General features: G+C 39.1%; 1 protein-coding gene across 30 annotated transcripts in view; it reads left to right on the top strand.

The window, feature by feature from the left end:
• Dlg2 (discs large MAGUK scaffold protein 2) overlaps positions 1-25,286 on the top strand; it is a 1,877,153-nt gene that overhangs the window by 1,457,695 nt on the left and 394,172 nt on the right. The gene's annotated exons all lie outside the window — the stretch shown is intronic.

The raw sequence follows: 25,286 nt of genomic DNA, 5'->3' as shown, positions 1-25,286 counted from the left end.
GTGTATGTACAAGTGTATATGTGTACTCACATGTGTGTGCACACACATGCATGCATATGTGTGTGTTCATGCATGTGTGTACATGTGTGTGTGCAGGTGCATGTGTGTGTGTTCATGTGTGGGTTCCTGTGTGTAAGTGTTCACCCATGTGTGTGTGCATGTGTGTGCATGTGTGCACATGTGTGTGCATGTGTGTGCGTTTTCCTTTGCTTTTCTCCCTATTTATTTTGGATCCAGCATGGTTTCTCCTGATGTTATAGTTTGCATTCATTGAGTATCAGGCATCCAGAGAGTCTCTTGTGGAAGCTGAAGGTCAGATCATTGCCTGTTTTTCTTTCTATCTGCCACTTGTAAGCTCAGGACAGCAGTTACTCAAGAGGGTACTTTTTCCCATCAGTGAAATCTGTTAGTGGCAGATGCAGGTTACCCTGCTCATGAGAAATGGGATGAAAGGGAGGAAAGTAGGTAAAACACAAGCCTTGGCCGGATCCCGTTATAATTACTGGACTTCTGCCCTTTTTTCTTCCTTCATTGCAGTGTCCCTTGGTGACTCACCCACAGTCTCAGCTATTCCCACAATGCAACCAACCATTTTCTTCAATATTCTCCCGCACTGCTCCCCTTGCTTACAACATCTTACTTAGTCTCACAGCATTTGTCCCTGTCTAGCCCCATAAGAATGCTCCCTTGGGAGCCTGCATGGGACCGAACTAGGCCCTCTGAATGTGGGTGAAAGTTGTGTGGCTTGATGGGTTTGTGGGTCCCCTGGCAATAGAACCAGGACTTACCCTGGGTACACAAACTGACGTTTTAAACCCCATTCCCTATGGTGCAATGCCTTACTCAGCTTTGATGCAGGGGGGAGGGGCTAGGCTAGACCCCAACATAGTATGACAGCCTGTGTTGACTACTCAAGGGAGGTTTTACCCTCTGTGAGGAGGGAATGCAGGTATGTAGGGAGGAGCAAGAGAAGGGGAGGGAGGGGTAACAGGGGTTGGTATGTAAAAGGAAAGAAAAAAATTTAATGAAAAATTTTATATATATATATATATATATATATATATATATATATATATATATATATATATATATATAAAGAATGCGCCCTCAAATATGCATTTCTTCCTTTACTACCTTTATCTGTGCTGGAACCCCTGCCTAGGCTAGACTTTTAGTTTCTGTGCCATATCTGGAGGCTACAAAATGAGGCTCTTTCCAACTTTTGAAAAGGTTCATTTGGCAGACATTCTTGCTACCCTGGACAGCTACTTCACAGTCAGGAGTCCAGACTACCTCCTGCAGAGACCCATATGCCCCTGAACAGGTGGTGTATAAGACCGCTGGTCCATGAGGAGGTCTTCCCCAAGGGAGAGGGAATGGCCTTCTGTATCTCCTTCAATCTTCTAGAGCAGCTATGTTCCTGTCCCAACCGTATTCCCTGCCCTGATTTTAGTAATGGAACAGTTTCCTCTCGGGTCCTTGTGACCCATAAAATCAGTCTCTCATTTAGACTGTCTCTCCAGCAGGGAAATAGACAAGACAGATGCAGGCTATTTTGGTTGGGCATTATTAACATTCAGTTTTGAGAACACTTTCTTTCTCAGAAGATGATCTACTTTGAAAGTCCCAGAGTTCAAAAGTTCCCATAAGAGAGATGGGACAGTGACTAGGATCATGGTAGATATGAAGAAGTCCTTGCCCAGTCAGGCATCAGGCAGCTGATGATCATGGATGGTCTCCCCTGAAGCTCCAGCCAGAAACCTCCTTTACATCACAGTCCCCAATTCTAGCTGCCTTTTTTGCTCTCTTTCCTAGAGTTGATTTATTTTAATCCTTTTTTAAAGGCTCTATGATTTATCCCTTATCCTTGTCATAATGAGACCCCATCACAGAGTAATGTAATACTCTTTCTGTTCCTCTGTCAACAAGTAGATATCCATGTGTTCTTCCCACTCAGCTTCTCTCTAACCCCACCTCGCACTTATTGAACAATCTTTAGACAGTTTTTTTTCTTACTGGGTCCAAAGAAGGTTACTAAGGGGATTACAAATGACTTACAGTTCTCCCACATAAAACCCATCCCGTAATGACCAAAGGACTAATAAATTTCAAGAATAGTCCAGATGACAAGATTTCATTCTTTTCATCTGCATGACACTCCATTATATATAAATACCATATTTTCTTTATTCATTTATACAAGTATTTGTCAAATGACTAACTAAATAGAACAATCTAAACAAATTAACAACTTTTCCTTTAATAATAACTCTACATAAGAGTAAACTAGGCTGTCTCCCTGTCAGTTCCTTGTGCGTAAGAATTAGGCCAACATGTTGTCCACGTGATGTGTGAGCAGAGTGGAAGGCAAGTGGTTTGTGTCTATCACATAATGACTGACAGTCTCAAAATTCAAAGGCATAGTTAATATTTAATGGAAACTCATCTACATTCTGGCAAAAGACATAAGACTCAGTAGATAGAAGGGAATGCTCCAGCCTGGTCTTTGTGGAAGATTGTGGATAAAGTTAACTCTGGGACTCCTGATTTGCAAATCAGGTCACAGAAACAAGGCTTCACCAGTATATCTGTTGTACACTGAAAAAAGTGACGTCTATTATTTTGTTAAAGTTAGGTTCACTTGTACTTCGTAGGCAGCAACACCTAGTAAGGTCATACCATATATGGATGCCTCTGACATGTCTTAAAAGATTTGGATCATTGAATGTGCACTACTCAGCTTTCAAAGGCACAATGCAAGTGCAAAGAAAGAACCTTCTTGGCTACTCTGATTGACCCTGTAAAGGGTAATAAAACAAAAATCAATTCAACAAACTTAGAAGATTGAAAAGGAACAGATTAAGATGTGCAAATGGACTTTATTTCCAGCACCGGTCATTCTGAACATTTGTTCAGCATGCTAAGCAAATGTCAGGACTTGACAAGGTGAAGGAATTCCATTCCCTGCTGATATTCCTGACACCCACTCTAAATGAAAATGAAAGGGAAGCATGTTACTATTAGACCTAAAGCTAATACCACATCTTCAGTCACTAAGTTATGTTTAAATCACACAGAATATGGCCAGAAAGGATTGTCAAACAAAAGATCATGTCTATGCTCTTAAAACGTTGAGAAAAGTAAGTCCAACAATATCAGAAGAGTATTCCAAACATTAGAGCTGTGCAGATCATCTGTAGGATTATAGCTCAACAACCAGTTAAAAGTCGATTTAAATGCTAAAGAAGCCATATAGCAACAATGAAATGAAGACTATGCCTTGTGGCCTTAAATACTTGGATAAAATTATATAAACTCACTTAACTGGGGAGATATTTAGAGGACAAGCCTATTTTGACAGATTACTAAAATAATCAGTTATTCAGAAGAGTTGAAGATCTTTAGACTTTTTATATTTTTAAAAACTCTGTTACATAGTTTTCATTTAATAAGTATTTACATTCTATTAAGTGGCCTGCAAACATAATTACTAATCCTAACACAAAATCTACATAATAGGTATTTTTATATTAGCATCTTACTATTAAAGATAATAGTTGGCAGAGTGGAGTTATAAGCTGAGCTCTATGGGACTGGGGTGATGGCTCATTGGATAAGAGCAATTACTCTGAAAGCATGAGAACATAAGTTCGAATCCCCATCACCCACATAAAAAGCCAGACACTGCTGCCATAATTGTAACTTCATCATTGAAGAACAGAGACCAATCCCAACAGAGCATCAGCCAGCCAGCTTAACCAAAATGGTAAACTTTGAGCTGTGAGTAGTGATGCTGCACCACACACACACACACACACACACACACACACACACACACACACACACACACACACACACTGGGATATCCTTCTTCCCAGCTTGATGAGTTGTCCATATAATCCCTGCTTCTGTAGTCCATTCACTCTTCAGAGCACTAGAACACTTATCAGTCCTCTGAAATAAATTTCCAACTGTCGTCAAGATTCTGTTTCTAAATCTGCTGGGAACATTGTGAGCCTAATATTTTATCTTGGTGCAAGCTTATCTCTGATGCTTGCTTCTTACAAAATGCCTTCTTTTATATATAGCTGCATACTACTTGAAGGTATATAGTTGTGTTTGCACCTAGGACTTTTCTCTACCCCCTTGACATTTCTCTGTATCCCTTATTAATCCATTACACTCAGCCATGAATTTTCCTCTGACTTCTCACAGCCTCACTGTGGGAGTGTGTACCTGACCCTAGATTTCAGCCATGCTCTACACCTCCCATCTACCTATCTATGACCACATCTTACCTTGGTTTCAATCCATACATCTAAATGCCCATCAGGTATCTCTACTGACATAGCCCATAGCATATCACAAGGAACACTCATGGTCTTTGATTTTCAGATTATTGTTTTTATTAAATCCATTGTCTTAAAAATCACTAGTGATGTGGTGTCACACCTAGGCTGTAACTGACTTCAAATTTTCAAATCCTGACTTCACTCTGCACTAACTCTATGACCTCTCAATGTCGTAAGTTTCTTGTCCACAAAACGAGGACAAAAGTATCTCACATAACCTTTGTGGGGATTAGTGGAGCTATATTTGAAAAGAACCTTACTCATTATAAGACAAGTACTGCAGGGCTGGAGAGGTGTCTCAGTGGTTAAGAGCACCAGCTGCTCTTCCAGAGAACCTGGGTTCAATTCCCAGCACCAACATGGCAGCTCACAACTGTCTGTAACTCTAGTTTCAACGGGTCTGGCATGCTTGCAGAGACACACATGCAAGCACAAAAATCGATGCACATAAAAATAAGTAATTCTGTTTTTAAAAAAGCTAAGAAGCATCACTCTAGTTACTATATCCAAGCATTTGCCTGGATTCCTCTTACTACTTCACCGTAAATTGATTTCTATGTCCTGTCAATGTGTCTTTAATCATCTTGAAAGATTCCAGCATCCTTTCTACATTGTGTCCATCATAGGTCCCAATGTGACTTTAAACATCTTGAAAGAGCCCAGCATCCTTTCTACAGTGTGTCCATCATGAATCCCAATGTGTCTTTAATCATCTTGAAAGATTCTCTAGCATCCTTTCTACATTGTGTCCATCACAGATCCCAATGTGTCATTAATCATCTTGAAAGATTCTCCAGCATCCATTCTGCTTTGCCTGCATTATAGATCCACTTGGTATTGGCACTCATCTGAAGCACTCACTGCCTTGTTTCTACTGGAGTCTCAGTGCATCCTCACTCCAGGCGCCTAAGTTGATTTAGAAGGCAGCCTATGTGGAGCCTTGTAAACCTCAATGGTGTCGCTGTCTTGATTCATCCTCCAGTCCCCCACATTGCTTTCTTTCAGTTGTAGCGCTTCTCCTTGTCTCTCTGGAACTTCATCTGGCTCCTCTTCCTACACTATTTTTCCCTCTCTTGGCAAGCAGACTTAACCCTTCCCCTTGACATGGCAATACCAGTTCCCACTCACCAGCATATTCACATGTGTAGTAAGTTCAAATCCACTCATGGAGTGCATTCTCTGTGCTCAATCTAGAAACTTGCCTGATGCTATCAGCCTGATAGAGATGGCCTTGCTTCATCCTTGTGAAGCCCTAAAAATAAGCCTACTCTATAAGTAGTAGTATTTATTATTGTTACTATTATTATTATTAGATTTATTTATCTGTCTTATCCTTAGACAATAAACTAGAGGACTATGTTTTCCTCAACTCCTGGTGTCTAACCATGTGCCTAGCAAACATTAAATCCTTATATATTTTTAAATGCAGTATAAATGGAAAATAATTATTCACTTATTTATTCCTATATTGAATGAGCCCACTACAACTCTGTGCTTTGTGTTGTTAATACAAGGAAATTTCAGCATACTCCTTTCTTGAAGGAACTGCCGACCTAATAGAAGGAACCACAGCAGTCAGGAAAACAATTAGAAGTTTATATAGTGGGTGCTGTTATAGGGGGCATGTACTGAAAGGGTATTAAGAACAGAATACATTAATTTATTGTGATGATTAAGAGATAAGGGATATACACACTGAGAGAGAGAGAGAGAGAGAGAGAGAGAGAGAGAGAGAGAGAGAGAGAGAGAGATCTTTCAGAGAATTAGCTGAGTCAAGTGATTCCATTTAGTTTGAAAAGAAACAAAAAGATCGACAGCACACAGCAGACCCTTTCCTGATTCGTTTCACTAATTAAATTGCATTCTCAGTAAACTCTTCTCCAACCTCGGACAAAGTTACCAATAGGCAAAATTAAAGAATAACTTCTCTATGTCCACATACTCACACTATTGCTATGAAGTCCCCCTGATTGGACAGAAGCTTCCACAAGATTTGAATTTCCTTCTAATTTTGGTGCCTATTTTATGAAATTATGGTAGTACAAAAGCACATACTTTGTATTCACTAGACAAAAGGGCATGTTTGTGCACAAATAATGTGTTTAAATTGTTCTTGTAGCTGTGTGTCTTGGGCCCCTCTGGAGTCAGCTAGCAGCATGCCTGTGGTACTGTTTGATGCCCTTCAACTACCTTCATATAAAAAGACAGCCTCAAACCTTGACTGGGAATCCTTTCGTTCCAAACTCCCTTGGATCTAGGTTTTGTAATTCATCAACATTGGAAGCCCAAGTAGAGCAGGCTTTAGATATGATAAGTCACTCATAAATTGGATAATTATTATATGTATATATTCATTAATAATATTGCTTTACTGTTAATTTTGGTGTTTTTCCTTTGAAATTAGTATGTTGGCTATGTTTCCTTTTTAAATAATTTTAAGGTTAGATTACAAAGTAATGAGTTTCATTATGACTATTTTATATATATGTATGTATATATATATATATATATATATATATATATATATATATATCTCCTATAACTATGTTCACTTTGTTCATGCCCCTCCTCCTTCCCCTCTACCCTCCCTCTTCCCCCACCCACTCTTTCTGATGCCCTTCTTCCTCCTAGAGAGTCACCACTCTGATTTCCTGTCACATGTATCCCATTGCCCTTCTGTTTAATCTCATCCCCTTCCCATATAACTTTTGATTTGGGGGTGTGTGAATAACTTTTCCACTGTCAAGCTTCACTTGACAAAGTAAATTTCACATCTGTAAGTGGGAGTCTTATTTCTCTTTCTTTTCCCACCTGTATAGCTAGGGACCAGAACTGCATTAATCTACTATCAGCCCCTCCATAAGTGACTTAGAAAAGCAAAATACAGTTCTGAGGTTTCCTTTTGTTGTTGTCACTGCCATTTTACTGGATTCTCCTCCTTTGTGCTGCTCTAAGCTGCTGCTTCTATAGCAGTTTGGTGGTCCAACCAGTTCTCTGCACACTTTCAAGACACGAAAATAAGGAAACACATTTCATAACTGCATAATCTAAAGAAACCTTTGTTTTTCCCTTGGAAGGAGGCATCAAGATTGTCACATTGTTCCCTCGGGTTTTTCTCTCTAAATTGATGTCTCAGTATTTGATTTATGGCATAGCCTTCAGAAAGAATATCTTTGAGGGGCTCAGGGGGAAGTATCTTTGATACTACTGGATAGTAAAGATATTTAATAACTCCATATTATAGGGGTAACCAGTTAGAAAGTTGTGTTGAGAATTTTAGAGGCAATATGGGCCAGCAATAATACACAGAATGGATAATTTTGTTGTAAAAACCAACCAGCATGCTTATGTGTCACCAGTAACACTGTGTATGCTGAGGAGCTGGTCTGAAACACAAAGGCAAAATCCCACACATGAGAAAGTAATGAAATAAAAGCCTTGGTTCACAAAACACTTGATCTAACACAAGGTGCACAGGAGGAGAAAATTATAGGTTTAGCCTTTGAGTTCTGCTAATGTGCAGTTATAACCCAGAGGAAAGACTAACTCGAGGAAAAACAATATAGAATGAAAAGAGAATTTTGACATTCTAAGCCCACACGTTTGTTCTGCCTTTTTATTAGTTGACTTCTCCATTAAAACAGGTCCCTCTAACTTTCATTTTTGTTCTCTTGCTCCCTCTCAATGCCCTCTGGCTTCCTGTCCCTCTATAAAATGCTGTTTTCCCTGTGCTTCTCCAACTTCCCAAATTCTAATATTGTCCCCCAAACTACCCCAAGGCTTTACTGCTTCCATGAATCTTTCCTGAATCCCACACCTTTGTGACTCCCTGTGTCCTCTAAAGCTGTGCTATGTTTTGTTCACTGAAAGACAAATTTATATTATTTAATGAAAGACTGTTTTGTTTTACTCTCAAATCATGCATTTTTATAGCCTTGTCTCAATGAACTATTATAATCCTCTAGGATAGAGTTACTTAGTATCAATTGGTTAGAGTTTCTTCTAGCCCTCAAGTAGTGCCAAACACACAGTAGGTACTCAAATGCCCAGTGTGCTTTCCTCAATAACCACTGCTACAGTGATAGCTGTTAGGATAATCAAAGGCAACAAAAATGTTTTGTCAGAGCAGGTGTATAAAAAACACCATTTTTTTTTTTTAGTTTTAAATAACTACTCTCTTTGCGTGTATAATCTTTTGTAGTTCAAATTAAAACATCCCACAAAATGAGTTCCCACTGGTGCTTCTAGACCCTGCTTATTTGATGTGCATTGTCTTGTAGGCCCTTGACCCCTTTGGAAGCATCAAACGTCAAACTAATGCAAGCTTTGTCTGACAGCCAAATATTTTCTTGGTTCCAATGCTGTTGCTTTGAGGTCATTGTGTGTCCTTCTGATGATGCAAAAGCTCTGCTTTAGGACTACAGGCCTTTTCTGGTGTCATGGCACAGTGTGTGTGCAGTTTCGCCATGCACATTGACTTCTCAGGTTGTTCCTTATGCGGCTTAGTGACTGCAGTTCTATTTGTTTGACATCTTTTCTGTTCAACTTTTCAACACAGTGTGTAATCCACTTTGTTGATTTGCTCTGTTGAGTTTACTATTGAACTGTTCATTTAATTTAATGACTAACAAAGGACTCGGATACAATTCTTTGTCCCATTTTTAGAGCTTAGCAAAATTAGTCACACCTCCCACATCTGCAGGTATCACACCTAATTAGACTTGCCAGTGGATCACTTTTTAGGGCAAAAGCAAACCATAGAGACATTGAAGCTTCCTGTCTGGAACAGAGGGAGCCTTCCCAGCCTTCCTTGGTATTGACCTGGATCAAAAGTTTCACAGAAAGCTGGACTTGCAGATGAAGCTGTGACATATCCAAACCCTTGTGTGATATTATTTCCAGGAGATAACATCCTTTTCCCTCACCCAGAAATTCTTAATGAAACATAACAATCAAGGATGACATTGCAACACAGATAGTACAGCACAATGCTTTTTCTAGATATGTTTGTTATATCTGTTTCTTTTCATCAAAAATTCAAAATTAACCTCAACAAACTTGCAAGGTGAAAGTTTTCTCTCTTTTTTGTCACAAGTTCCCTCCTTCCCATGTTAAATACTGCCTGATAATAGTCCATTGCTGCTTTCTTCTGGAGGATTTTGATTTCTTATGCTGGCCAAAGTGAAGGCAGGCAAAGCTGTGGACAGCAGATGACAGTGTCAATCACAGTACCCAGTAAAGTATCATTTTACTGCCAAGAATTACTGTATTCATTCATGTAGACAAATTACTCAAGTCAAGCACCTTGAAGCTAGCTACAACCTTTAAGTATTAGCCCTAGAAGGAGCCTCAGGAATCACGTGTTTCTGTACTCCCCATTTTATGTGCAGGACAACAGCCTCAGAAAGGGAAACTATTTGACCAAGGTTGTGTAGTATAACACTTGGTAATAAATATTCTACTATAGCAGATATGGTGCTTTCTCTTTGCCATCATTCTGGTGCTCTGAACTTCAATCTACTGATGACTGTGATATCTTGCTTTTCCTTTAGTTCTTTCAAGCTACTATTGAAGTAGAGAAGAAAATGAAGTCCACAAAGGTGAAGTGGCTCTTTACTGGGTCCTGTCTCTGTCCATGAACAACAAAAACTACTTCAATAAATATTTATTACACAAGTAAATATTTTACTATGCTTGGAATAGTAGCCCAAATGTTCATGGTAAAAAAATTTTAAACCGCCGGGCAGTGGTGGCGCACGCCTTTAATCCAAGCACTCGGGAGGCAGAGGCAGGCAGATCTCTGTGAGTTCGAGGCCAGCCTGGTCTCCAAAGCGAGTTCCAGGAAAGGCGCAAAGCTACACAGAGAAACCCTGTCTCGAAAAACCAAAAAAAAAAAAAAATTTAAACCATGACCTGTAGGACAAATTTGAATTATTTGGAGGTACCTAGAAGCAGGAACCAAGACTGAAATCATAGATTAGAACCATACATCATCAAAGGGTCACAAATGAGCAAGAAGGAGCTCATGGCTTTCTTAGGAACATCTTGCCACTTCTAAGCATAATCTTCCTTTACTAGTAAAGTCAAGAAGAGATTATAATCATTACATTAATAACAGTTATTGAACACTCTACTGCACATATTAATCCATCTGATTATTCATTTTAATCTTCACAAGCATGTTATGAACTTGGCTATTTTTCCTAGTTAGTATACTATTATAATTATAATCCTTAAATACTGATGCTTAAAGACAATATGTAGGTATTTGAAAATAATTCTCATTCTATTCCAATGTAGCTCTATCTTCATTCAGTGTGACCCAAAGAAATGCCCCACATCCTTGTATTGTATGATCTCATCTGTATTCAGATTTTCAACATATACCTGCTATTATACTTTGCCTGTATTCCTTACTCTGTAACATGCAACATACTGAGTGCACTGTTTGCCACTCATTAAATATTACCCACAGTTGCTATTGTTAAATTGAGTTCAAGTCAAGCTTTGCTCCATTATCTAGGGCACTGTAGATCTCTGGTGAATGACTTTCCTGTTGTCTTTTCTGCCTTCTTTCCTAAGCTGTCTCCCCACATTTAACACTGTCTCATAGTCTCTGCATCTAAAATGTCAGTGTCAGATCTTTAATTCCAACTCTTCTATGTAGCCTTTTTTGGTTTGGTTTTTTGAAAGCTTTGAAGGAAACTGACTCTTTCTTCCTGGTAATATTGTATTTTTCTTGTACCTTTTATATCATATTTTTAGTCTTAGTTTTCTAAATAATTATCAAAGGCATATCATGTGCACAGTTTGAGATGAAAGAGAACAATAGATGATAGATAGGTAGATAGATAGATAGATAGATAGATAGATAGATAGATAGATAGATAATAAATAGATAGATATAGATGAGAGAGAGAGAGAGAGAGAGAGAGAGAGAGAGAGAGAGGAGAGAGAGAGAGAGAGAGAGAGAGAGAGAGAGAGAGAGAGAGAGAGAGAGTTGCCTGTCACCACTAAACTCTAAGGCCCTTGTAGAGGGGACAAGTTCTCCTGATGTGGTTTACTGATCAGACAGATTTTGGAGCCCACTGATATGGCCTGTTTCAAGGTTATTTATGGTGATCTGGTTGATTGATTTCTGGTTTTGCATATTTGTCATCCAGCATCTTTGTTCATTAACCCAGTGACCTTGGGATTTTTAAGGCCCAATGAGGTTCATGTACAAAATGGAGAAAAGTTTGCCTCAACAATTATTTAGAACTTGAAGTAGCCTTATAGAAAGTGCCTTGCATTGCTACATAGTGAGAAAGTGCCTTGCATTACTACAAACATCAAATGCTACAGACATCATTACTACAAACATACATGACCCACAAAGTCAGTACTCTTTTCATTTGTATTTTACTCAGGCTACCCTGTTCTCTAAAAGTAGAAATCAATTTTTTTATTTTGATAGCTTCATTTCTTTTCTTTTTATTTATTCTTCTCTCATACAATAAATCCTGACCACAGTCTCCCCTCCTTCCACTCCTCCCAGCCCCCTCCCACATCACCTCTCCCCTAGATCTGCTCCTCCTTTGTTTCCCTTCAGAAAAAATCAGGCCTCTCAGGGACATCATCTGAACATGGCACAACAATAGGCACAAACCCTCATATCAAGGCTGGATGAGGCAACCCAGTAGGAGGAAAGGGGTCCCAAGAGCAGGCAAAAGAGTCAGAGATGCCCTCACTCCCACTGTTAGGAGTACCACAAAAACCCCAAGTTCAACAATCACAGTATGTATGCAGAGAACCTAGCCCAAACCTAGACTCAGTGATCGCCACTTTAGTCTCTGGGAGCCCTGCTTAGTTGTTTTGTGAGCTGTGTTCTCCAGGTATCCTTGACCCTTCTAGAAGCTGGTATTTTTAGTGTGTCATTGAATGATCAACTTTTTATACAAATTTTGATTTGTTCTTTGAAAATTTCATACATACATAAGGTACATTCTGATTATTATAGACCTCACTCTTCATGTTCTTAATATTCCCATTACCCATCTTCTTCCCAAAGTCATGATTTTGTTGTTGATGTTGTGTTGTTTCAAGACCCACTGAGAGTTAAACCAGGATCATCTGACCATGAGCTTGGAACCATCCAAAGGAGCTTGGTGGGCATTTCAGTGTATGTGCACAGCTGAAAACAATTACTGTCCCTCCCCCAACATCCATCAGTAACCAATAATTCAGTTGGGCTAGGTAGGACTATATAGGTCCCTCTTTGGTGATCAATCACACAGCTGTGTGTAATTTTGTTTTAAAAATGACTTGTGGCAAATATGAACCAGACCATTAAAATGTAAAAGGTAACAGTCTTTCAAAAGATGATAATGAAAACTCAGTGGGGCATTTATGGCATGTAATGAGTAGAAGTACCTGACAACCAGTTAGAATAAAATATTTCAGATGATATAACTCTCAGTAAATGGTCCACAAAGTGTGTATGTGACCAAGAAAAACAATGGTAGATATGTCTATCTGTCCTCTACACTCATTAATATTCACTCTGAGTTGTGTTTTCCATAATTCTGCCAGTATTTTACAGACTGAAAACTCCCAAAATTCTCCTTGGGGACAAAGCTCTAATATCATATTTATTTTAATAATATAAATCCAATATTTGTTTAAACAAAAGCAAAATAGCTGCATGGCCAGATATTTGGAGAAAATGAAATCAGCATCACATAAAATTATAAATTGTTGAAGTCACTTGAATACACTCCATTAATCGATATGTTCATTAATTCAAAACAGTCACAGCACCTATACTGCCAAATGCTTTGGAGGACAAAGTTGACCTCGTACCTTTGCCTATGTATCTGTGAAGATGGAAGACACACAGCAAACAAGCAATGAGTGGATCTCTTGGTTAATCCTACAGTGAACATAAAATGTGACCAGTGTCACAAAGGAAAAGTGCAGAGAATAAGAATGAGGACTTGGGGTGGGGGGCTTTGTAAAGGATATTTAAGGGGAGACTAAAAAGATTAGTAAAAATGAGGTCAAAAGAAATGACTAGGAAGTATGACTCTGATTCTTCTAAAACATACCAAGTCTCTGTCTTCATCTGCCATTAATAGATGGTACAGGTTGGATCATTGTGAGGATTATATGGCACACAGTACCCTTTCCCACTCATTAAATATCAGTCATTATTGTCATATTGGATATTACTACCATTGATCCTAAATGTGTGAGATGTCACTGAAAGCAGGTTAAACAGGTTTAAGCAGGAGAGTGAATGTCTGTGGGGTTCACCTTACTTGCAAATTAACCAGTTCTCTTCCTATGCTGTCATCAACAGTGACAGAAGACTCGAGACTCTTAGATCAGGAGACTTTATTGCTCACATTAGTATCTGTAGCCAGAATATCAAAATTTTGAACCATTTCCTGAGCCCTGATTATATACAGCACCACAGAGAAGACTAAGGATGCTTGTAAATGATGTGAGTTTCAGTGCAACAAAAAACAGCCAGTGTAGGGAACCTGAATCTTTTGTAATGAGCAGTAAATGAACCTATGCTGCACTCCAGAGATACTGTCTCTATCTTTCAAAGTTGTCCACTACACTAATATCCTTGAAAATATTGTCCAGAACAAAGACAGTTGGCGCATCTTCTAGCAAGAGGGCAAGAAATGCACGAGACCATATAAGAATGATTTCCCACAAGTCATACGACCAGATCTGATTTTCCCAAGATTACTCCATAAGCTATCCAGCTCATTAGAAGTCACACAATTTCACATGTTTTGCTTCCATTGTTACAATGATAAGAATTTTCTAAGCTGCCATGTTGTGTATTATAACACTAATTTTTAAGTGATTGGACAAAGTATCAACAATATGAGTCAGAATAATTTATCTAGCAGTTCTTCTATTATAAGAGATTCAGTTCATTTCCAGTGTTTGGAAATGATTAAGGAACATTAAGATGAGAGTTCGTTGAAAATGTAAAAAACAGTATACTACATTGAAACAACATATTCTGAGATCCAGACAGGGAGACTAGATGGTGATGTTGCTTGCTTCCCTAGGTTCATTAGAGGTGAGGCTAAGACTACAACATGCTCAGTATAGTTGCAAAAGCAAAAAGGCTCAGAACATACATACGATGTGTGTGACTTTTGCCAGGAACCTGCTTGCTTGTTCTGTTTGTTCTATTTCTTTTGTTTTGGTTTTGTTTGGTCTTTTGAAACCAAGCATCATTGAACAGTATTCCTAGAACAGTAAGAACTGCCCTCAAGAAAAGGCTCATCCAGAGAGGAGACAGAAGCCGAAAGAAGAGGGTAGCACATCAGAAAAATTGTTTGTGAGTCTCTGCCTCCAACCAGTCTACATATAAAGTGAACCCAGTGAAGTGGGTTTTTTCTCTACTCATTTCAAAATCAATTTTTAGATTAGTCTTCATATTTTAATGATTGGAAGGTAATTTTATATTTTTTAATTAGAAAGTTTACTACATAGTATTATTGAGAGTGCTAGAAGTTCAAATGCAAAGCTCTTGTTTACTGCTGAGGAAACTCATTAAAGCACAAATGAATTGCCCATGGTCATAAAATTAAATCAATTCCTAGTATTGAACATCCTTTATAGTCAAGGAGTTGTGGCTGAGACTGAGGAATAGGAAGCTGGTGGTATTTCCTATGCAGAGACAGCTTCCATTAAAATGGTGATGTACAGATAGGATTCGGTGTGTGGAAAGTACTGTGATCATGGTAGTACTGTAATGGAATGTAAGATATGGGTGTGTTATCCTGATTGGCAGGGCTTCATAGCATCAGGAAAAATCTCATGGAAGAAGAGGACATTGGGTAAATTGCAGAACATCTTGTTCAATCCCCATTTGGTAATTTAAGGATCTCTTCAATGTCTTCCCCAGTCTCCCAAACCCTTCTGTGCCAGCCTCCAGGACAGGAAACTGGACTCTCCTCATGCATTCCAGCCTGTCTCCTGCTCATCCTACATTGTCTGTCCACTTCCCCAGTTCCTCTTTCCAAAAACAAGCAACCTTGTGAGACCTGCTATTCCTACTTTATGGGTAGGGAAATTGAGGCTCAGCTTAACACTGCAAGGTCACTCAGCAATATGGTAGTCACTGACTTTATTTATGCTACACTAGCAGCAGCAGGGCCACCATGATATAGAGGCCAATGTGAACATATTCTAAAAAGAGGACAAGTAACTCTTGGAACTGAGAGGGAAGGCAGAAGTCCAACATGACTGAGCTTTCCAACCCAGGAGATGCAGTTGATAGAGAATACTTGAGACAGGTATCCAGGTATGCTAAGAAGGACCAGAATGGCCCCTTCTCCGGAAGTAAGACTGATGGTTGTGACTTCAGCTAGTTTACCCATAAAGTCTCAGGTGTGACAGATGTGCCCTTAGTGCCCAATTTACTTGGCCTAGAGTTAGCAGTAAGAGTCAGCCATGTATTCAAAAATGATTGCCTTTGGTACTACTTTATCAAATGATTCAACTTGAAAATACCCTCATTCATCCTATATAAAATATATTCCACTTAGTATATAAATTCAACTGTCTGGCAATTGGTACTGGAAGCGTTGCTGTTTAATCCTCACCTCTCAAAACAGAAATGTTCTTTCATGTATTTATGAGACTTGGTAAGATTGTTAAAAATAGAAATGTAGACAACATTAACCATATTATGCTATAGTCATATTTCTTCTGGCTATACAGGGATATAAAATAAATAAGTATTCCTTCAGGAAATAGCAAAACTGAAAGGAACCTTTTATTAGTCTAGAAATGTCTGGAAGGTATTAATGTCTGACAAAGATAAAATTTATGTAGCTAAGGTAGAAGTGGGTTGAGTTTTTATAAGTACAAGTAATTGGAGAAAAAATTAAATCAGATAAAACTTTAAGTAAAATTATTGAAAGGAATACTATACATATAACATTAACTTTTAAGCAGCATTTCACAGAAAGTGGTCATAAGAAAAACTGGGACAAGAAAGCAAGACTGTCCTTAAGTTTATTGAATCAATGTTAATCAAAGTTCCTGAAAGTTGTTAAAAAGAAATCTCCCTCAGCAGTAGACTTATAATAAATGGTTAAACTGTCATTATGATTCTGCCTTATGGTCTGTGTAAAACAAGATCATAATTTGCTATTTTAGGCACAAAATTTTCCAGTAGCTCTTTTAGCATGAGGAAATCAATCATTTATAGCCTTCTTAGAGGCACAGAAATTTACAAGACTTTTTATATTTATATATGCAGAATCTATACATATGTCCACATACATATACATATGAAAATGTGTATAGAGATCATTTATAGTTGACACTCAACCTCAAATTCTCATGTTTTAGCACAGACCTCTATTATGTGTTGCAATTCCTAGAGAACTTTTTTTTTAACTCACTGTATTACTGAGGATAACCTTGAGCTTCTGACCCTCCTGTCTTCACTTCCCCAGAATTGTGGTTATAGGTGGGTATCACCCTGGTTTAAGAGGTACTAGGGATCAAATCCATGGCTTCCTATCTGCTAGACAAGCACTCTATCAACTGAGCCACATCTCAGTCTCCTATGGGATTTTTATGGGTAGTCATTCACTGTTGAATAGTTGACAGTTCTCACCGTCCTTTGTATAGGGAGAATTCAGAGGAATTAAAAGCAGCCTTTGAGCCGGGCGGTGGTGGCGCACGCCTTTAATCCCAGCACTCGGGAAGCAGAGGCAGGAGGATCTCTGTGAGTTCGAGGCCAGCCTGGTCTACAAAGTGAGTTCCAGGAAAGGCGCAAAAACTACAGAGAAACCCTGTCTCGAAAAAAAAAAAAAAAAAAGCAGCCTTTGAACTTCAACAAAATAGAAAAGAATAACTGTTATTGATATTTTAATATTTATTAGTTTTTGAGAGTTTCATATAACATGTTTTAATCATATTTGTGCCTCTCACCCAATTCTTCCCACACTCCACCTTTCCTATCTACCCACTCAATTTCGTGTCTTTTTTTCCCTTCAAGACCAATTTGTGTATCCCATATATTCTTGGATGTATGGTCTTCCACTGGAACACAGTCAGCTTACCAGGGCTACATGCTTACAGAAAACTATCTCTTCTTCTCCCAGCAGCTGACATTTGCCAATAGCTCCACAGCTAGTGCTAGGATTACATGCCCAACCCATCTATCTCCATGCTGGGTTGTGGCCTGGCTTGGGCTTGCACAGGTTTTGTGCATGCTGTTGCAAGAACTGTAAATTCATATGCACATCTGCCCTGGCATGTCCAGAAGATACTATTTCCTCTGACTCTTACACTCTTTCTAATTTCTCTTTCTCAATGATCCCTGAATTTTGGAAGAAGGGGATATAGAATATATATTCCCTAGAAAGCTGAATATTCAGCAGTCTCTTATTCTCTGTACTTCTGCCATTTGTGTGTCTCTGTGTTAATCAGAATCCACTGCAAATAGAAGTTTTTCAGATGATGGGTGCAATGATAATTCATTAGGAATTGGTTTAATACTACGTCTACTTAGCAGAATCATAACTTCTAGCCATAAGTTCTTGGCCTTGATAAAAGTGCCGGGTATGGATTTTAACTTGTAGATGACTTCAATCAGAAAGTGGTTGGTTACTCCCATGATGTTCATCCCACTACTGCACTAATTGGCATGTTTTGCCAGGCCAGTCATTATTGTAGGCTACAAGTTTCATAGCCAGGTATAGCTGATGATTACTTTTCTCCTCAATTAATGTGCAGAGCACTTTCCAGCACCATAAAAGCTAACCTGTAGAGATGAAGCTTTATTATCTCTTTGAATTTTTTTTTCATGTTCTGTGACTCAAGTATGTGGTGTCTTCAGCAATAGTGTCTTACCATCAAGTTCCGGAGGTAACCAAAAGCAATACCAATAGGCTATAATGTTTAGGGAGCTATGGAAACTCACTGCTTAACAACTCCCAATGAAGTAACTCATTCCTGGCACTAGACATTTTATTAGTTAGCCTGTGGTGTCTAGTAGGGACGTTATTGCCTTCATTGTATAGAGTATAGAGTAATAACTCCATTTTAACTCTGTCTCTGTCTCTGTCTCTCTCTGTCTCTCTCTCTCTCTGTCTCTCTGTCTCTCTGTCTCTCTGTCTCTCTGTCTCTCTCTCTCTCTCTCTCTCTCTCTCTCTCTCTCTCTGTGTGTGTGTGTGTGTGTGTGTGTGTGTGTGTGTGTGTGTGTATTAGGAAGCTTCTATAACAATACCTTTTGATATGACTTATTTTGAAAGGTCCTTGATGTTATTTATCCTTCCCCATATTCCCTCCTCTACCCCACCTTCCACTTCCCTGATCCCAGGTTAACCCTTCCTGGCCCCTCATTTCCTTTTAAAGATTTATACCAGTTCTGTCTACCCCTCCCCTTCAAGTCCCCCCCCCCCCACACACACACACACACACCATGGCCCTTTAGTAATTTCCCGAGGCCTAGCACTTTTATTTCTTTGAGTCATAGTTTTTCATATGCAAATGAGAATGTTTCTGCTTTGAAGGGGATTAAATAAGATACTGTAAATGAAGAAAATCTTAAACACAGTAAATTGTAAATAGGAAGTAGATGTTTTCACCATTATTTTGTTTTTATCCCACCACTTCCCACTGTAACAACATAAGTCAATGAAAACAGGGTTTTTGTTTGTTGTTTATTTATTTTAATCACTGTTTATTTCTATAATCTAGAGAATGTTTGACACATACTAGGTATGTAGTAAATATTTGTGGATGCAGAACTGATTAAATGAATAATTCCACCTCTATTTTATCCAGGCTTGCTTGAAGAGACATGTTACTCTTTTTACTTTATATGGTAATTACTGTAATTTCAATATTCAAGTTAACACTAGCCTGAGTGGTGGTACCCACCTTTAATCCCAGGACTATGGAGATCTCTGTGAGTTCAAGGCCAGGCTGGTCTACAAGGCAAGTTCCAGGACAGCCAGTACTGTTACACAGAGAAACCCTGTCTCATAAAATAATAAAATAAAATAAAATTAACACTAAAAGTTTATTTGAAGGGTAGATGCTCAAAAAAAAGTCTGAAGTAATTTAACTTTTGAATATTCACATTGTGATTGAAGACCTAATTTGGATTCTGATAGTTTACCTTATTAATTAGTTTAGATTCAATAGATAGTAAAGAATACTGAAAAACACTCTTTCGGGATAGTTCCTGTCCTTCATTTTAAATCTCCTCTTTTCAGATCAGTTTTTTTTTTCCTTTTTTTTTTTTAATTTTGCAATACAATTCAGTTCTACATATCAGCCATGGATTCCCTTGTTCTCCCCCCTCCCATTCCCCTCACCTTCCCCCCCAACCCCCCCCCCCCATTCCCATCTCCTCCAGGGCAAAGCCTACCGCACAGACTGAGGTCAACCTGGTAGACTCAGTCCAGGTAGGTCTAGTCCCCTCCTCCCAGGCCGAGCCGAACAATCCTGCATAGGCCCCAGGTTTCAAACAGCCAACTCATGCAATGAGCACAGGACCCGGTCCCACTGCCTGGATGCCTCCCAAACAGATCAAGCCAATCAACTGTCTCATCCATTCGGAGGGCCTGATCCAGTGGGGACCCCTCAGCCATTGGTTCATAGTTCATGTGTTTCCATTCATTTGGCTATTTGTCCCTGTGCTTTATCCAACCTTGGTCTCAACAATTCTCGCTCATATAAACCCTCCTCATTCTCGCTAATTGGACTCCCAGAGATCCACCCAGGGCCTAGTCATGGATCTCTGCATCCAAATCCCTCAGTGCTTGGGGGAGCGGGAGATCCCAGCTGGATCAACAACAGAGAGGGAGAACAAGGAATAGGAGACCATGGTAAATGAAGACCACATGAGAATAGGAAGAAGCAAAGTGCTAGAGAGGCCCACAGAAATCCACAAAGATATCCACACAACAGACTGCTGACAATGGTCGAGAGACAGCCTGAACTGACCTACTCTGGTGATGGGATGGCCAAACACCCTAATTGTTGTGCTAGAAACCTCATCCAGATCAGTTTTTAATGGAGGTCCTCTTTCCCTCTCGGCCTATTGGCCATCAACCTGAGGGGACAAAAAGGCCCGAGTGGTGACAGAAAGCTTTGTATGTGGCCCATGAATATGAAAGGAGACAGCCCTTCAGGAGACAGACTTGGGTGAATCAGCTCAACTTCATTACAGAGTATAAGGAATATATAGGACTGGGGAGCCTGGAAACAAACCCTAATCTGCAGTAAGTGGCATACTTCTATGGTAAAGCTCCTACCACAAGTCTTGGTTATCAAATGTGCAGCAAGGGAACCTTATAGCAGGGAAGTATGCCAGGGTTCAAGCTAAAGATAAGTCAGCAGCAGGTTTAGAGAGAGCTTTCAGATAAGGAGAGTCCTCCGGGTCCAGGGACATTCTCCAGATAAGGGCAGGTAGAGGCAGAAACTTCTGCTGGAGGGAAGGAGCCCCATATTGCCTAGCTACTGAGATAAACTGCCAGGCCATAGGGAGACAGCAACCTCTACCAGTCAGCAAAAATCTTCCAACAAGTTTTATCACTTGCTTCTTTGTTAGTATTTTACTTGGCTACAAAGCTTTACATCCAACCACTGTAAATCATCAATAGCTGAAATGTGAGGAATTTAGTAAAGCTGGGTCAACAGCTGAATCATGCCCATGCTAGTCTATGCCCCCTCACAGTGAACTCTGTGCAGATGGGCAGCAGCGACCCCTAGTGTCCTCTGAACAAGCATGAGTCATTAGCAAGTGTCCAGTCTCAAAAATAAGGTGACACTTTCTGCTGTGAAGGATCTGATGGAAACATTTGAAATGTCCTAGAATGTAAATGTTGAGAATACAGTAAGTATTCTGTTACCTGTCACTGGGAAAGGTGATTATTTCTCTATACTTTTCAAGCTTTACAATTTTCTCTAAAATGCTTTTGTTAAAGTTATACAAAGCATATTTAAACAAAAACACTCATTTAAAGTATATAATTCAGTGAGTCTCAGTAACTTTATCCAGTGGTATACCCACTGACCTCCAGTCAGTGTCCATAGGTCCATTTATAATTACTTTCTTTTCTCATTCAGTCCCAGGCAACAGTCTAGTTTTGTTTGTTTGTTTGTTTTTTGTCTAAAATATATCTTTTCTGGGTCTTTTTTTAATTTATCTTTTCTGTCTGTCTGTCTGTTTGTTATTTGCGTATGACAAGATCTTACTGCATAGCCCAGGCTACCCTCAAATTTATGATTCTCCTGCCTCACCCACCCAAGTCTAGGGATCACAGACACATGTTGGTAAACTTTGTATTTTCTTAACATTCATTAATCTGTTTTTTGAGCCTACCAATAGGCTTATTAATTACTTTATGATCGCTGTAACAAAATGCCTAAGATGATTCAACTTAAGGGATAAAGACCTTGGTTTTAGCTCACGGTTTGATGATATAGTCCACCATAGCAAGGAAGGCATAGTAGCAAGAGTGACTCCTGACTGTGTAGACTAAATGTGAGAGGTAGCTGGTCACATTGCATCTATATCCTGGAAGTAGAGAGAAGTGAATGCTGATACTTCCCTTGCTCTTCACTCTTTTCCTTTTTATCTAAGCCAACACACCAGCCCTTGGGATCATAGCAGCCATCTTTATACTGCATTTATCTTCCTCAGCTAAACATCCCTGGAAACACCCTCACAAGCCTGTCCAGTGATATGTCTCCTATGTGATTCTAAACCTCGTTGACAATGAAGATCTTCCAGGATAACTTCTTAGAGAAAGTGTTGAGTGTTAAGAATATCTGCTTAAGAGGTCAAACTATCTCATTTCTTTTCCTTTCTGTTTAACCTGAGCAGATTAGGCTGATCTATCTTTCACAAACTGAGTTAAAAATGATGCTTGATGATAATACAGTGAACATCTCCAGGTGGACAGATTAGGGTTGTATAATTTCATGCCCAGCTGAAACTGATGACTCCCAGCCTTGTTTAAGCAGCACCAACTGTGGACAGCAGTAAACCCTGTAATGCCTTGCTATGGCCCATTGCTTACCTCACTTATGTCTGTAACTTTTATGGCTTCCATCTCATTTAGATGTCTCCAATAAGACACAAGATTATTGGAGCAAAACAGAATCAATTTATTGTCATTTTCATACATTAAAATCTATGGCATAGTCTATTGCAAGATTAAAATTCAGCATTGTATTCTCTGTGGCAGTAAGTGAGTGCGTTTCTCTCTAATTTGTATTACTCTGTGTCATGAGATTGAGGTCTGACAGAAAAGGTTTATTATTCACCCTTCAATCACTGCATTCAGATTCCTGGTATATTTACTAGTTGGTTTTAGTAAATGCAATCCTGAATGGTGTTGCTTCACAAAAATGAACATATTTGCCTTGGGATTCCAGTGAAAGTTAGACAGCAAATATTTTGGTGTTCAGTTCAACAGAAAGGGACTCTGCTAAGCATACAATGAAATGATACAGTGTATAAGGCATCAACCATGGTGAGAAACACCTAGTTTTAAAATAGTGATTTAGTATTATATGGAAATGCCTTGATGAAGATGTGTCTGGGAGCTGGGGAATCAGCTTCAAAGTTAGGAAAATTTTCACAGATCTGTTTAGGCATGGGGTAAGTCTTGAAGGGTGAATGGAAGCAGACTGGGAAAGACGTAATGGCACAGTCTCTTCCTCCAAAGTCATATCTGCTGCTGGTAAAGTGTGACCCAGTTACCAAGTCTCATACTGAGAGGGCCCAGTACCAAGTCAGTACCCAGTACCATGTCAAACATGACTGGCATGTTTCCAAAGTATTTGGAAATGCCTCTTGTTCACAAGTTACACTTAGCTCATGGGTATTTCTGCCAGTGCATTAAGAATATAGAACTTCTTAGACATGTGATGTTTCCTAGTAGATGGATGTACACATTATTTAATGTTACTCTCATTCTATTCGGAATAGAATATTTAGAAATTTGAAACTCCAAAAGAAAAACACAAGCAATTCAAAGATAGTACTTTCTCAAAACTTTAGGACAAGCATATTTTTTTTCAAAAAGAGTTATCCTCCCTACAAACAAACACCAACACCTTTTTTTTTCTAATCCTCTACAAACTAAGCTAGATAAAATCTTTTCTTAGTCAACATTTCTCCTTTTCCTTTTTTTTTTCCTCTCCCTTGTCTGTTGGTCACTTTTTGTTTGTGGCATTCTTAACACATTGCCAAGTTTCAGTAGAATTAGAAATGTCCAATGGAAGAATGCCATAAGAAAACAGTGGGTTATTTCATGTACGAGTGAAGGTGAATTGCAGACAGCCTGCATTGATTATTGTCTTACATGTATTCAGAAGTTAATAAATATCCACTGAATAAGTATGAGTAAGGATATGCTCTGATATAATTTGGAGATGTGTGGAACAATTTGTAGCATTATAACCAGTGACATTAACAGGATAGAAAATGACACAGTAACCCACAGAGTTATGGCTGGATGCTCCTTTTGCAGCAAGTCAACATGCTATTAGGTATTTTGAAAAACCATGATTCCAGGAAACAATGAAGTGTAAGAAAGCAAGATATAAAGATATTAAAGTGATGACCTTTGATTTGAATCATGGCATTAAATAATTCTGGATGTGTTTTCCTGAGCATACACTGATCCCAGAAACTTTCCCTGTTCTGTACAAACACAAACCACATATATATAGCACACACACACACACACACACACACACACACACACACACACACACACACAGAGAGAGAGAGAGAGAGAGAGAGAGAGGCAGCACATATATGTGTGTATGCTAAAAATATTTGCTTTACTCATGTACTCATGGAAAAAAATACTCTCAAAGGGGAAATAAGTCAGAGGACACAGTACTCAATGAACAACTAATTTCCATTGATCATGGGTGATGATGATATGGAGAAATGTAAGAGATTATATAATACTTGGGTTAAGAATGAAAGCTCAAAGCTGGAAGAAGGCTTCTCTGCAGAGAGAGCCTTTTACCAAGACCTGAAAGAGAAGGAGATTCAAGGATAAGAGCTAGATGCAAGGCAAAGCCTATGCAGGTACCATTAGAAAGGACTGGTGAGGATGTCAGAGAGTAGGAAAATATCTCAGGTGCCCATGTCTTAGGAGAGAGTGGGCAGAGCTCTGATCAAAGACGGACTTCAGCCGCAGGATCTCATACAACCCTTGAAATAACTGTGAGTTTCATTCCAACCATAATGGGGACCCTTTGGTGTGTTTGCTTTTGGTGATCAAAGCATGACTTGTTTTTGTGGTTTAAAACCATCACAAAAGCCACTGTGGTCAATGACTCTATGAAGATAATAGAAAAATGGGTGTCTTCCACAATGGTCCACTGAAGGAAGGTGTTGTTTCCCTTATGATGGCTGCACTGAAGAGAGTCGTTTTTGTCACAGAGGCAAGAGAGCTTGTTGATATGGGCAAGAGAGCTTGTTGATATGCAGTGCCACTGAAAAATGACAAATTATTGAACATGTCTAGAGCTTTGCATTTAAAGCTATGTTAGTGGTGCTGTTTGTGGAAAGGATGACAGAGACTAATGGAGGGAATTAACTGGAATGGCTAAATGAATGGGTGAATGTCTGTAATGGCTGATCTTGGTTGTCAACTTCTCCCAAATTAGACTGTGAGTGTTTGAAGACTGTAGCTCCAGTTTTCAGTCTTCATAGTTTCCTTTGTGACATCAGGCACAATGTTTGGCATATTATGGACACTGACAAATGAGTATTGGAAGTTAGATAAGCAGGGCATGGAGTATAGATGCCCAAGCCTTCCTCCTATTAGGTTAAGGAACTGGAGTTAAACTTTTGGTCTCTTTATGGGAGATGTTGTGGTTCTTTACAAATCTTAAGAAATAGATTAAGCAAGCTATTCT

Source organism: Peromyscus californicus, unplaced genomic scaffold (genome assembly GCF_007827085.1).
Source record: "Peromyscus californicus insignis strain IS unplaced genomic scaffold, ASM782708v3 Scaffold_4__1_contigs__length_199733344, whole genome shotgun sequence".
NCBI lineage: Eukaryota > Metazoa > Chordata > Mammalia > Rodentia > Cricetidae > Peromyscus > Peromyscus californicus.
The sequence above is the reverse complement of the archived record's forward strand: the minus strand, read 5'-3'. Positions and strand labels throughout refer to the sequence as shown.